Genomic DNA, 13,230 nt, shown 5'->3' with positions numbered 1-13,230 from the left:
GATCGGGCCTCATGGGCCCCAGTACTTGCCTGGGAGGTGGCAGGAAGCTGGGGCTCTAGGCCCTCAGGCCCCGAGTCCCATGACTCATCCTGCAGCTGGCTTGTAGGTGAGCCCAGAGGGCTCTAGAGCCTGCTGTTGACTCCATGGGAAAAGGCCCCTGAAGCGCTCAGGAGACCTGCCCCAGTGCTGGCTTTCCAGGTGGAATTTAGAGAAGGAGAAAGTGAACCAAAAGTGTAGTGACTCAACTGTTATGATATTGGCATAGAAACAGATGCACAGATCAATGGAACAGAATACAGAGCCCAGAAGTAAACCCACACATGTATGTTCAAGAGATTTACAATAAAGAAGCCTAAAACGCACAGTAGTTGAAAGGACAGTCTCTACAACAAATAGCGTGGGGAAAGCTGGACGGCTACAGGCACAAGACTCCCACTGGACTGCTCTCTTACATCATCCACAGAACAGAAGTCAGAATGGGTTAAAGCCTTGAACAGAAGGCCTGAAACCATATAACAACAAGAAAGACTAGGTAGTGAGCTCCTTAACATCAGATTTGGTTTTTAATGGTTGACTCTGAGTCCAAAAAGCAGGAGAAATTAAAGTAAAAATTAACAACTGAGACTACATCAAACTGGAATGCTTCTACACAGCAAAGGAAACCATGCACAAATAGAAAAGGTAGGGTATCAAATGGGAGAACATAACTGCAGTTCACATCTGATTGGAGGTAATATCCAAAATGTGTAAAGAACTCACAGAACTCAATTCCAAACAAACATATCAGTCTCATTAAAAAATGGGCACAAGGTCTGAATAGACATTTTTTTCAAAGATGCCATACAGATGGCCCACAGGCACATGGAAAGATGCCCAACTTTGTTAATCATCTGAGAAATGCACATCAAAACCCCAAAGAGGTATCACTTCACACTGGCTAGAATGGCCATCATTAAAAAGATCACAACGAACACATGTTCATGAGGATGTGGAGTAAAGGGAGCCCTGGTACAGCATTGATGGGAATGTAAATTGTTGTAGCCCGTATGCAAAACAATATGGAGGTTCCTCAAAACAAAATATGTAACAATCATTTGATCCAGAAATTCCACACCTGGATATATATTTGAAGACTAGAAAAGCACCAATTCAGAAAGATAGTTGCAACCCAATATTTATAACAGCATTATTTACAATAGCCCCAAAATGGAAGCAACCTAAGTGTCCAGCAATAGATGAATAAATAAACCATATATATAATGTATTTTATTTGTGTGTGTGCATGTGTGTGTGTGTGTGTGTGTGTGTATATGAATGATTGAGTACTACTCAGTCATAAAAAAGCGTGACATTTTTCCACTTGAAATGATATGGAATGACCTAGATGATATTGTGCTTAGAGAAATAGATCAGACAGAGAAGATAAATACTGGATGTTATCACTTATATGTGGAATCTGATATATAAAACAAATGAACATATATAGTAAAACCAAAATGGCCTCACAGATACAGTGAACCAACTAGTTACTAGTGGTGAGAGGGAAGGGGGTGGGACAAGAAGGGGTGAAGTATTAAGGGACACAAACTACTAAATATAAATTAAATGAGCTCTGTGTCTATAGGAATTTCTGCTTGTATGTTTTAAACTTAAACAAGCCCCAGTTTCATCCTGGGGAAGCTGGTGGATGCTGGGGTGGGGAGAAGCTACCTTTGTAAAATGGTTGCCAAGCTTCCAAACAACTCAAAGGCATCAGCTCCTCAGGCCACCCTGAGGTGAATGTGTGACAACTTTTACAGTGCTTTCAAGAAAGGGAAATGTTAACAGAGCTTTTGTGTTTTCTAGATTTAATTTTGGTAACTTTTGTTTTCCAGAAAATTATTCTCATAGCCTAACATGGCCAATTATAGCTATGAAATTGTTCATTGTCTTTTTTAGATTTTTTTTTTTTTGGCTGCAGTATTCCTTGTCTTAGTCATAATAAACTAACTTCTAAAAATTGCCTTTACAGGGTTCATCTATTTTCAGTTAGAAAAACAATATATTCCTTTTTCAGAAACCAACATCTATTTGTACCCATCAAGCAAATTGGTTTGTTTCCAATTGGTAATTTTAAGTTTTGTGTATTAAATTTCTCCTCCATTTCCAAAGTTTATAAATTTGACTTCAATTCCTATGTTGAATGTATGCTTTGTGTAATTTGTCTTGTTAAGTAAAGAAAACTGTTTATATTTTTTCTTAGAAAATGGAAGCACAGCTGCCATAAAGGCAAACAGACATAAGAAACAAAGTTATACTGAGTGATACAGAGAAGAATACATTTTCAGCATCGATAAAACAAGGAGTTAAACTCAATGTCATATAAAGAATACCACAAATTAATTTAAAATGTAAAGAAAAATGGACACAGGGCATAGCACATTTGAGGAACTGCAATACTCAAATGAATGTCAAAAGAAATACCTGAATTTACCTAGTTTTAAGAAAAAAATATTTAATGACTTCCAATCACACTGCTACATTTATATAAATATTAAAAAATTCTTGTATGCCTTACCTGGCATTAAAGTCACCTTTTTTTCACAACAGAAACCAGCAAATACCCTTCAAGATGAGAAGTTAAGCACAGCTCTTTATGCTCTTTTATAGGAGGCGGGGTCCTGATTGGATCATTGCAATAACCTGGTTCTCAGGGGGAGCCACTTCCCCCATTGGCTTAGCTTTCTCCCAGTTACTCCAATGATATAAGATGCTGGGGGCTTTGAAATTTCCTTCAAGGAGAGACTGGTGACAAATCTTGGTTACATGGTAGTTAATGATCATGTACTTGTGGGGAACACTAGGAAATCAAAGATCTGTTTCTCCCTGGCTGTTGCTGGTAAAGCTTCATTTGGCTTCACCTGATGATAGTTTGGTCAAGCTCAAGGAAGGCTCCTTCTCTGCTACCACTTAGTTTCCACCGGTGTTTCCTGACTTCTCTGAGCATGAGAGTTCCTGGGACCCTGTGGAAAGCACAGTTCACCTGGTGCTTTCCAGAGGCCTCAGCAGTAGGACCAGGAATACGGACTTTCTACGGCACCAGGGGCTGCTTAACACCAGCAAAGGTTGGGGAAATACTGCTTCAAATCATTCAGTCTGTGATTCTTTATTCACAGCTTAATGGATAGACAGATGAGATACAAAACACAGCACAAACTTAAACTGTACATTTCCATGAGTTTTGACATACGTATATACCTATAAAAGCATCACGCTGATTAAGAGAAAAATACAGACCATCTCCTTACAAAGTTTCTCTGTGCCCATTTGTAATCCATACCTCCCTCCTCCTGTCCTCAGTCAATCTGCTTTCTTCCACTGTATATAACATGGCATTTCATTCATTTATTTATGTATTTCATTCAAATATAGTTAGTTACAATGTATCCATTTTTGTTATAAAGCATAATGTTTCAGTTATATATATATTTATTTGTTTCCATATTCATTTCAATAAAACTTAACTACAAGATATTGAGTATAGTTCCCTGTGCCATACGGAAGATTTTTTCTTAAATCTATTTCTATATGTAGTAGTTAACATTTGCATATCTCCAACTCCCCATTTACCCCTTCCCACCCAGTTTCCACCTGGTAACCATTGGATTGTTTACTACATCTGTGAGTCTGCTTTTGTTTCACAGCTGTGTTCACTGGTGTCTTCCTTTTTCTTTTTTTAGATTCCACATATGCATGATATCCTATGGTATTTTTCTTTCTCTTTCCAGTTTACTTACAGTGACAGTGTTCAGGTCCATCCGTGTTGCTGCAAATGGCATTGCATTCTTTCTATGGCTGAGTCATATTGCATTGCATAAATATACCACAGTTTCTTAATCCAATCATCTGTGGATGGACATTTAGGTTGCTCCCATGTCTTGGCTATTGTAAGTAGTGCTGTTATGAATTGGGGTGCATGCATCTTTTTGAATTAGAATTCCCTCCATATGGTAAGTCTATTTTTAGTTTTCTGAGGAATCTCCATACTATTTTCCATAATGGCTGCCCCAAACTCTATTCCCACCAACACTGTAGGAGGTTTCCCTTTTCTCCCCACCCCCTCCAGAATTAATGGTTTGTGGACTTTTGAATGATGGCCACTCTGGCTGGTGTGAGGTGATACCTCATTGTAGTCTTGATTTGTATTTCTCTGATAATTAGTGTTACTGAGCATTTTTATGTGCCTATTGTTCATTTGTATGTCTTCACTGAAGAATTGCTTCTTTAGGTCTTCTGCCCATTTTTGGAGTGAGTTTTTTTTTTATTATTATTAAGTTGTATGAGTGGCTTATATGTTCTTGAACTAAACCTTTGTCAGTTGTATTATTTGCAGATATATTCTCCCATTCCATAGGTTGTTTTCTGTTTTATTTATGGTTTCCTTTGCTGTGCAAAAGCTTCTAAGTTTAATTAGGTCCTATTTGTGTATTTTTTGTATGTGTGTATGTATGTATGTATGTGTGTGTGTGATATATATATATAATTGAAATATAGTCAGTTTACAAAGTTGTGTCAGTTTCTGGTGTACAGCATAGTACTTCAGTCATGCATGGACATACATATATTCATTTTCATATTCTTTTCAACCATAAGTTACTCCCAAGATATTGAATATAGTTTTCTGTGCTACACAGTATGAACTTGTTATTTATCTATTTTATATATATTAGTTAGTATCTGTAAATCTCAATCTCCTAATTTATCCCTGCCTATCCCATTCTCTCCCTGGTAACCTTGTTGTTTTCTATGTCTGTCAGTCAGTTTCTATTTTGTAAATAAGTTCATTTGTCTTTTTTTTTACATTCCACATATAAATGATATCCTACAGTATTTTTCTCTTTCTTTGTGGCTTACTTCACTTAGAATGACAATGTCCAGGTCTATCCATGTTGCTGTAAATGACGTTATTTCATTATTTTTTATGGTTGAGTAGTATTCCATTGTATAAATACCACAACTTCTTTATCCAATCATGTGTCCATGGACATTTACATTGCTTCCATGTCTTGGCTATTGTATATAGTGCTGTTATGAATATTGAGGTACATATCTTTGCAAATTATAATTCCCTCCAGATATATAGGCACAGGAGTGGGATTACTGGATCGTACGGTAAGTCTATTTTTAGTTTTTGAGGAATCTCCATACTGTTCTCCACAATGGCTGCACCTAACTACATCTACACCAGCAGGGTTTGAAGGTTCCATTTCCTACACACCCTCTCCAGCATTTATCATTTGTGTACTTTTGGATGATGATCATTCTGACTGCTGTGTGGTGATACCTCACTGTAGTTTTGATTTGCATTTCTCTGGTAATTAGCAACATTGTCATTTTTTCATGTGCCTATTGGCCATTTGTACGTCTTCATTGGAGAACTGCTTGTTTAAGAATTCTGTCCATTTGGGGTTTGGGTTATTGGTTTTTGATTATTAAGTTTTTTGAGCTGTTTATATATTCTGGAAATTAAGCCCTTGTCAGTCTCATCTCTTGCAAATATTTTCTCCCATTCTATAGATTGTCTCTTAGTTTTGTTTATTGTTTCCTTTGCTGTGCAAAAGCTTATAAGTTTAATTAGGTCCCATTTGTTTATTTTTGTGTTTATTTCTATTGATTGGGTAGACTGCCCTAGCAGAACATTACTGAGATTCTGTACATCAGATAATGTTTTGCCTATGTTTTCTTCTAAGATGTTTAGTGTGTCTTGTCTTACATTGAAGTCTTTAGGCCATTTTAAGTTTATTTTTGTGTATGGTGTAAGGAAGTGTTCTAACTTCATTGATTTACATTCTGCTACTCAGTTTTCCCAGCACCACTTGCTGAAGAGATTGCTTCCCTCCATTGTGTATTCTTGCCTCTTTTGCCAATGATTCATTGACCAAAGTTCTGTGGGTTTATTTCTGGCTCTCTATTTTGTTTATTGATCCATTTGTGTTTTCTCCCAATACTCAGCTCTTTTGATTACTATAGCTCTGTAGTATTGTCTAAAGTCAGGGAGAGTTATTTGTTGAGCTTTGTTTTGTTTCTTCAGTATTGCTTTGGTGATTCTGGGTCTTTTGTGATTCCATGTAAGTTTTAGGATGACTGGTTCTAGTTCTGTGAAAAATGTCACGGGTAATTTGATAGGGATTGCATTAAATCTGTAGATTGCTTTGGGTGCTTTGGGCATTTTCACAATAATGCTTCTTACAATCCAAGAACATGAGATGTTTTTCCCATTTCTTAAGTCATCTTTAATTTCCTTAATCAATGTTTTTTAGTTCTCTGCATGTAAGTCTTTCACCTCCTTGGTCAAATTTATTTGTATTTTATGTTTTGGGATGTGATTTTAAAAGGCATTGTTTGTTTACATTCTTTTTCCAATAATTCATTGTTAGTGTAAAGAAATGTTACTGGTATCTGTATGTTACTCCTGTATCCTGCAACCTAGCCATATTCTTTTATCAGCTCTAGTGATTTTTCTGTGTTGCTTTTAGTTTTTTTCTATATATTGTGTCTAAAAAATTTTTCCTAAGCATTTACTGTCTACCCTTTGTCTGGCATTGATGTTAGTTATCTCATCAAATTCTCATTTTTTGAAATAAGCTGAGATAGATATCCTCATTTTGATAAATAAGAAAATCAAGTTCCCCCAAATTATGCATTTCATGCCTAAAGGCATTCAGATAAGATGATAGACAATATGTGGTCAATGCCTAGGTTCTAGCCCAGGAATTCATATCATTTCTGTTCTGCAACACATGGTCTAATAGGAACCTGACAGTGTTCATCTTAAGAAAATATGGCATTTTATATGAAGGACATATTTCTGTAACTGGCAGCTTTGACTCAGTATTAATATTTTCAGATAGATAAATTAACAAATATGCAAACTACAGAGATACATTATATACTACAGGGAATATGGCCCATATTTTAAATAACATTAAATGGAGTATAATCTGTGAAATTTTGTAACAATATCTTGTACACATGAAACCAGTGTAATATATTAAATCAAGTATGCCACAAAAAAAGAACACTCTTTTAACCTCCATCCAGGACAAGAAATTTTCCTTTTACAGCCAACCCCAAATACCGTGCCTCTGCCCCTTCCCAATCTCAACTAGCTCCCTATTTCCAAAAGTACTCACTGTCCTGATTTTTACAGTCATTAATCTCCTTGAGTTTCTTTACTCTTACCACCCAAATGTGCCTCTCTAGACCATATAGATGAGGCTTGCTCATTGTGTTGATGTCTTTAAATCACTTTTAGTCTGTATGTGCCTTCTCCATTCCTTTCTCTTTCTTAAACTGTATCCATGGAAAATCCTAATCCCTTCCTTCTGTAGTTTTTTTGTCTAGGATGGATTTTGCAAGCTGTGTACTCATGACACAGGTCAACACATCCCTCTCTTCTCTCCATTTCCTGCAGATTTTCAGCTGTATTCAAGGCTTGATCAGACTCAGAATAAAGATATTTGATGAGACTCTAGGTAATGATGTGCTCTTTCATCTTCATCAAGGGCCACATAATGTCTGGTTGTTTGCCTTTTTTGAGGTGTGAGCAGGGATGATATTCTATGCTTACATTCATTAATCCATTTGGAACTGAAAAATGATTACACCAGTTATTTTTCATTTGTCAGCATCTTTAATTTTATAAAGACATTTCCCTTCATCTACTGTTGGGTCACCCGTTGAAACAGTTCATAGAGGAAAGGCAGGTCAGGTGGTTCTTTATTTTCACTTATTTATCCATCATCAAGATAATGATGATTCCTGTGATTCTCCAAAGAGATGAAATAATTTTTAAAACATGATGAAATCAAGGATTAAAGTACATTTGATGGAGTTTAATACATTGAGTTATTATGTCTGTTGATGTTCAAACTGACTCATCTTCAACCAGGTGGGGCCTCTTCAGGTTCACTCTTAAGTCCTTTTAATGTGACCCTAGATGTCAGAATGCTTCCTTGATATCTGGTTTGCTAAGATGTTTCCAGCTTATCTTGTATATTTCCTGTCCATGATTAGAATCAATCATTTCTCTAGAAATGTTGGTTTCTTTTAAAGTGGGAAGTGATACTGAGTATTTACTACTGAACATTGGAATCCCCCCTGCTTTTTGCTTGATCATTGTAGATATTTTCAGTGGGAAAAGTCAGGTATTATCTATGTGGTAAAATACTCAGTAGTTGATGGACGTACAATCAATTCAATTGGTGAACTCTAAGATTTTTACTGAATCTCTTTTCTTACAGCTTTATCTCCTTTCTTCCTCACTGGGAAAGCTGGTTCTCAAGGACACAGGGAATCATTGAATTAAAATATCCAAGTAGTCATTTGTTTCATCTCAACTGATCCACACTTGAGTTCAGATGAACAATATCCATAATACTTGTAAGTCATCAATGAGAGAAATTGAAAATAATTGGAATAAATGGGAAGATACTCCATCTACATGGATTGGAAGAGTTAATATTTTAAAAATGCCCATATACCCAAAGCAACCTATAGAATTAATGCCATCTTTAATAAAATCCAATGGCATTCTTCACAAAAATAGAACAAACCATCCTAAAACTTGTATGGAACCACAAAGGACACCCAATAGCCAAAGCAATCTTCAGAAAGAAGAACAAAGCTGGAGGCATCACATTCCCTCATGTCAAGCTATATTACAAAGCTATAGTGATCAAAACAGTATGGCATTGGCATAAACACAAACCCACAGATGAATGGAACTGAATACAGAGCTCAGGAATAAACCTATGCATGTATTATCAGTTACCCAAGTCAATTTACAAAATAATGGCTAAGAATATACAATAGGGAAAGGGCAATCTCTTCAGTAAATGCTGATGGGAAAACAAGACAGCCACAAGCAAAAAAAAAAAAAAATGGAAACAGGGCCACCATCTTACACCATCCACAAAAATTACTGAAAATGGATTAAAGCTTTTAATATAATATCTGAAAGTATAAAGCTCCTAGGGAAAGACAAAGGCAGTCAGCTTCTTGACCTCAGCATTGGTAATTTTTTTTTGGATCTGCCTTCAGAGCAAAGGAAACAAAAGCAAAAATAAACAAATGGGACTACATAAAACTCAAAATCTTATGCACAGTCAAGGAAATCATCAAATAAATAAATAAATAAATAAAGCTCACTCCAAATGGGAGAAAATGCTTGAAAATCATAACTGACATGCAGATAATATCCAAAATATATGGGAAATCATACAAGTCAATAGGAAACAAAAAATAAACAAGTGCTATGATGAAAAATGGGCAGAGTGGCTAAATAATTTTTTATTAAGTTATAGTCAGTTTACAATGTTGTGTCAATTTCTGGTGTACAGAATTTATCAGTCATACTTGTGTGTATATATATATATATATATATATATATATATATATATATATATATTCATTTTCATATTCTTTTTCACCATGAGCTACTACAAGATCTTGAATCTAGTTCCCTGTGTTATAAAAAAAATTATTAAGATATATCTGTAGCCAATAGGTACGTGAAAAGAAGCTCCATATCACTAATCATCAGGGAAATGCTAATGAAAACCGCAATGAGACATAACCTCACACCAAATACAATGGCTATTAGATATATAAAAAATAAACAAATATTGGAGAGGATGTTGAGATTAAGAAAGCCTTGTGCACTATTGATGGGAATGTAAATTGATGCAGTCACTATGGAATACAGAATGAAGTTTTCTCAAAAAATTAAAAACAGTACTACCATACAAAGCAGCTATCCACTTCTGGGGTTTATCCAAAGAAAAGGAAAACATTAACATTTTTTTAAACTGAATGACAGTCAGTTACAGTGTGTCAATTGCTGGTGTACCATGCAATATCCCAGTCTGCATATAAGGAAAGCACTAACTTGAAAAGATAGATGCACCCCTATGCTCACTGCAGCATTATTTACAACAGCTAAGATAGAGAAACTGTCCAAGTGTACAATGACAGATAAGTGGATAAAGAAATGGTGATATAGGTGTGCAATGGAATATTATTCAGCTAAATAAAAGGATGAAGTCTTGCCATGTGACAACAGGAAGGACCTCGAGAGCATTATGCTAAACAAAAAAAAAACTTATAGAAAGGCAAATACTAGGGGATCTCACTTATATGAGGAATTTAAGAAAAGATCCAAGCTTATAGATACAGAGGACAGATTGGTGGTTCCAGAGGCAGGAGATGGGTGTGGTGAAATGGATGAAGGTGAAGAGGAGTGCTAACTTCCAGTTTTAATATATATGATGCATGGAAATGTAAGAAGCAGCATGGTGACCATGCTTAATAATAATAGATTGCATATTTGAAACTTGCTGAGAGTTGACCTTCAGAATTCTCATCAGAGAAAAACATTGTTTATGTAAGTATGGTGATAGGTGTCATCTAGATTTGAAATAGGAAAGAACAAACCTGACTCAATATTGATCTGTTCCTTTGGTTTTAACCTTTGTGTTCTATTGCTTTTGCTACAAAGTAATCACTGAAAGAATGTTGCCTCTAGCCTGAAATATACAGGAGAGTCTATTCTGAAGGCTCTGACCTTTAAAGAACAACTTCCCTCTCATGTAAAGAAAAAAAACTGCAAAAGAGAGAATAACATTTGTCTTGTGGAGATGTATAGGAATATTGTGATCAGATCTACAGCAACGAGCAAAGGATTCAGGCACCAGGAGGTTTGCCCCAACCAACCACAACCCCTCCCCTTTCAGTATAAAAGAAACCTGAATTCAAACTTCGGTAAGAAGATTTTTTGGGACACCAGTCTGCTATTATCTCCATCTGCTGGCTTTCTGGATAAAGTCACTATTCCTTGTCCCAACAACTCCTCTCTCTATTATTGGCCTGTTATGTGGCAACAGTACCAGCTTGGACTCTTCAACTGACTTGTTGTGGTGATTATTTCACAGTATGTACAAGTATGGAATCATTATGGTGCACATTTGAAACTAACCTAATGTTGTGTGCCAAGTATACCTCAAAAAAAAAAAAGCTACAGTATCCTAAGATAAATATAATATAGATGTAGCTGTGACTTCTGAAAAGTTAAAACTTTATCATGTATCAGTTCTCTCCTCCCCCTTCCCCCTGTTTTGTTTGTACCATTTCTACATTCTGAGAACATAAAGCCATTAGGAGACAGGCTGGGACCTGGGACCCTTTACCCAAGTGCTCATGTTGATTTTGTGGGAGAAAAGCCCAGTGACTCCATGTCTGGTGCAGGGCCAGGTACTGTCTGTGCTCTGTCTAGGATACATATTTCTGTATTTCAACTATTCTTAATGATTTTTAGTTTTTAAAATGAGGTAATTTCATATGGAAGCAAAGTAAGGTGTAAACAGTTGATCTTCTCATTTCTCCAGTCTCCTGCAAATGCTGTATATAATGCCAGACATTGGAACCATCCAGACTCAGAACTACCTGGGCCACCGGGAATAAAACCTCAGAGTATCACAGTAGTGAGCTGTACTTTACACTTTCATGTTTGTGTAATGAATTATAAATTAATCAGTTGCTCTCTTCACACATAATTTGAGAGCCTCTGGCTTTTCTAACAGTTTATTTTTGACTTCCTCTCAAAAATTTAGTGGCTTTAGTTCGATTCATTAGAAAAGTAAAGATTGTGGACAGAGTAACAGAAATTCTAGTATTACTATGTTATAAATGAAAACCTTAAAAATATTAAATGACTTTATTTACTCCTGACCCACACTTTATGGAAATGCAGTATTGTGTATTTCATGTTGACGTTAAGAGCTATATTATAAATTACATTGAACTTAAAGTGGCCTTGAGTGATTATTTTACTTTTCAAAGTAGAACTTTCCCCTGCATTCCAGTAATACCTTTCAATTCAAAACACATTTTAAAAGATTCTTATCAAATTATTTTCTTCAGAATGACTGATAAGATCATACATTAATACTTCTCATTAATGGTAACACCTCTGCCATCTGGAGCTGTCAAAGAATGAGTTCTTTTTAACAAAAAAATAGGGGTAGAAATCATTCTAAAATACAATGTACAGTTCCTTGTCTTCTTAAGTTGATATATTAAACTCCTGTTACTAGTATAGGACCATCACTGTGCATATGAAGGCTGTTTTCCTGCCTCTATTTAAAAATTCTTTTGTCCATCTGTTGTAGTTTCCCTGTCCATCCTGAGCTGCTTCTAAGTGCTATTTATGTGTGTAATTGTGGTTGTTTATTCCTCCTAGTGGTCCTGGGGACAAAGAACAAGTTGTATGAAGTATAAGTTTAAAAAGACCAGAAGGAATTCCTGAGTGGTTCTTTTGTGAATGAAACATGCATGAGGCTTACCTTGTAGTACATGGAATTTTTAAAGTATCCCTAATGACCTTTCAGCGACCTCCTCCTACCTTTGGCAGGGGGAGTGGGGGTTATTATTCTTAAGCTAAATTTGCCAATTAGATGAGATATTGCTATTTTTATACATTTATTTAGAACAACTAATTTAATACCTTTGTTAATAGATGAGGCAATCTTCGAAGGAACCAAATCAAAAAGATAATGGAATTTTTAAGGCTCCTGCACCACCATCCAAAGTGATAAACATTGTGACAGTACCTACTCAGCCCTACCAAGATATGGTTGCTGCACTGAAATGCGGAAAAGGAGACAAGGAAGTAAGCAGCCATGTACAGCTTTACTGCATATGGATAGAATTTTGTGTGTTATCGAGCCTTTTAATGTCTTGAACACATATTAGAACCCTGGTCCTCAGTTTTGAACCATGAACTTACCTACTACTACCAATGTTTTACAACATTTCTTTTGGTTGCCATCTAATACACTGTGCACTTTTAAATAGAGCCCAGGAAGCCCATAGATCTAAATTACAAAAGAAGTGGACTTATGTTTTCTTGGCAGTTATATACTGTTGTTCAGGATGTGAAGCACTTCAGTGATGTGGTGAATTAAGTAAAAATCAAGAGTTCACTGATGACATTGAGTACTTGTTAAGTGTCTTAAAGAGCCCTCAGCCTCTAAACACATGTTGCCTTAGGTAAGATCTTATTTTTGTATTTGGTAATTGTATGCATGCTCTTTCTCAGTAAAAAATTCTAACTGGGCAGAGCCAAACATTTGTGATTTTGTTGTCATAAGTGTAAGTTATAGCCAGTGATAAGTTAAAATGTGATTGATTTTT

At 35.9% G+C, this 13,230-nt stretch overlaps 1 pseudogene; it reads left to right on the top strand.

The window, feature by feature from the left end:
• The window catches only part of LOC102526939 (cyclic AMP-dependent transcription factor ATF-5 pseudogene), an 82,080-nt pseudogene that overhangs the window by 49,286 nt on the left and 19,564 nt on the right, over window positions 1-13,230 (top strand).

Source organism: Vicugna pacos, chromosome 11 (assembly GCF_048564905.1).
Source record: "Vicugna pacos chromosome 11, VicPac4, whole genome shotgun sequence".
NCBI classification, from domain to species: domain Eukaryota; kingdom Metazoa; phylum Chordata; class Mammalia; order Artiodactyla; family Camelidae; genus Vicugna; species Vicugna pacos.
This window is presented reverse-complemented; position numbering and strand designations above follow the sequence as displayed.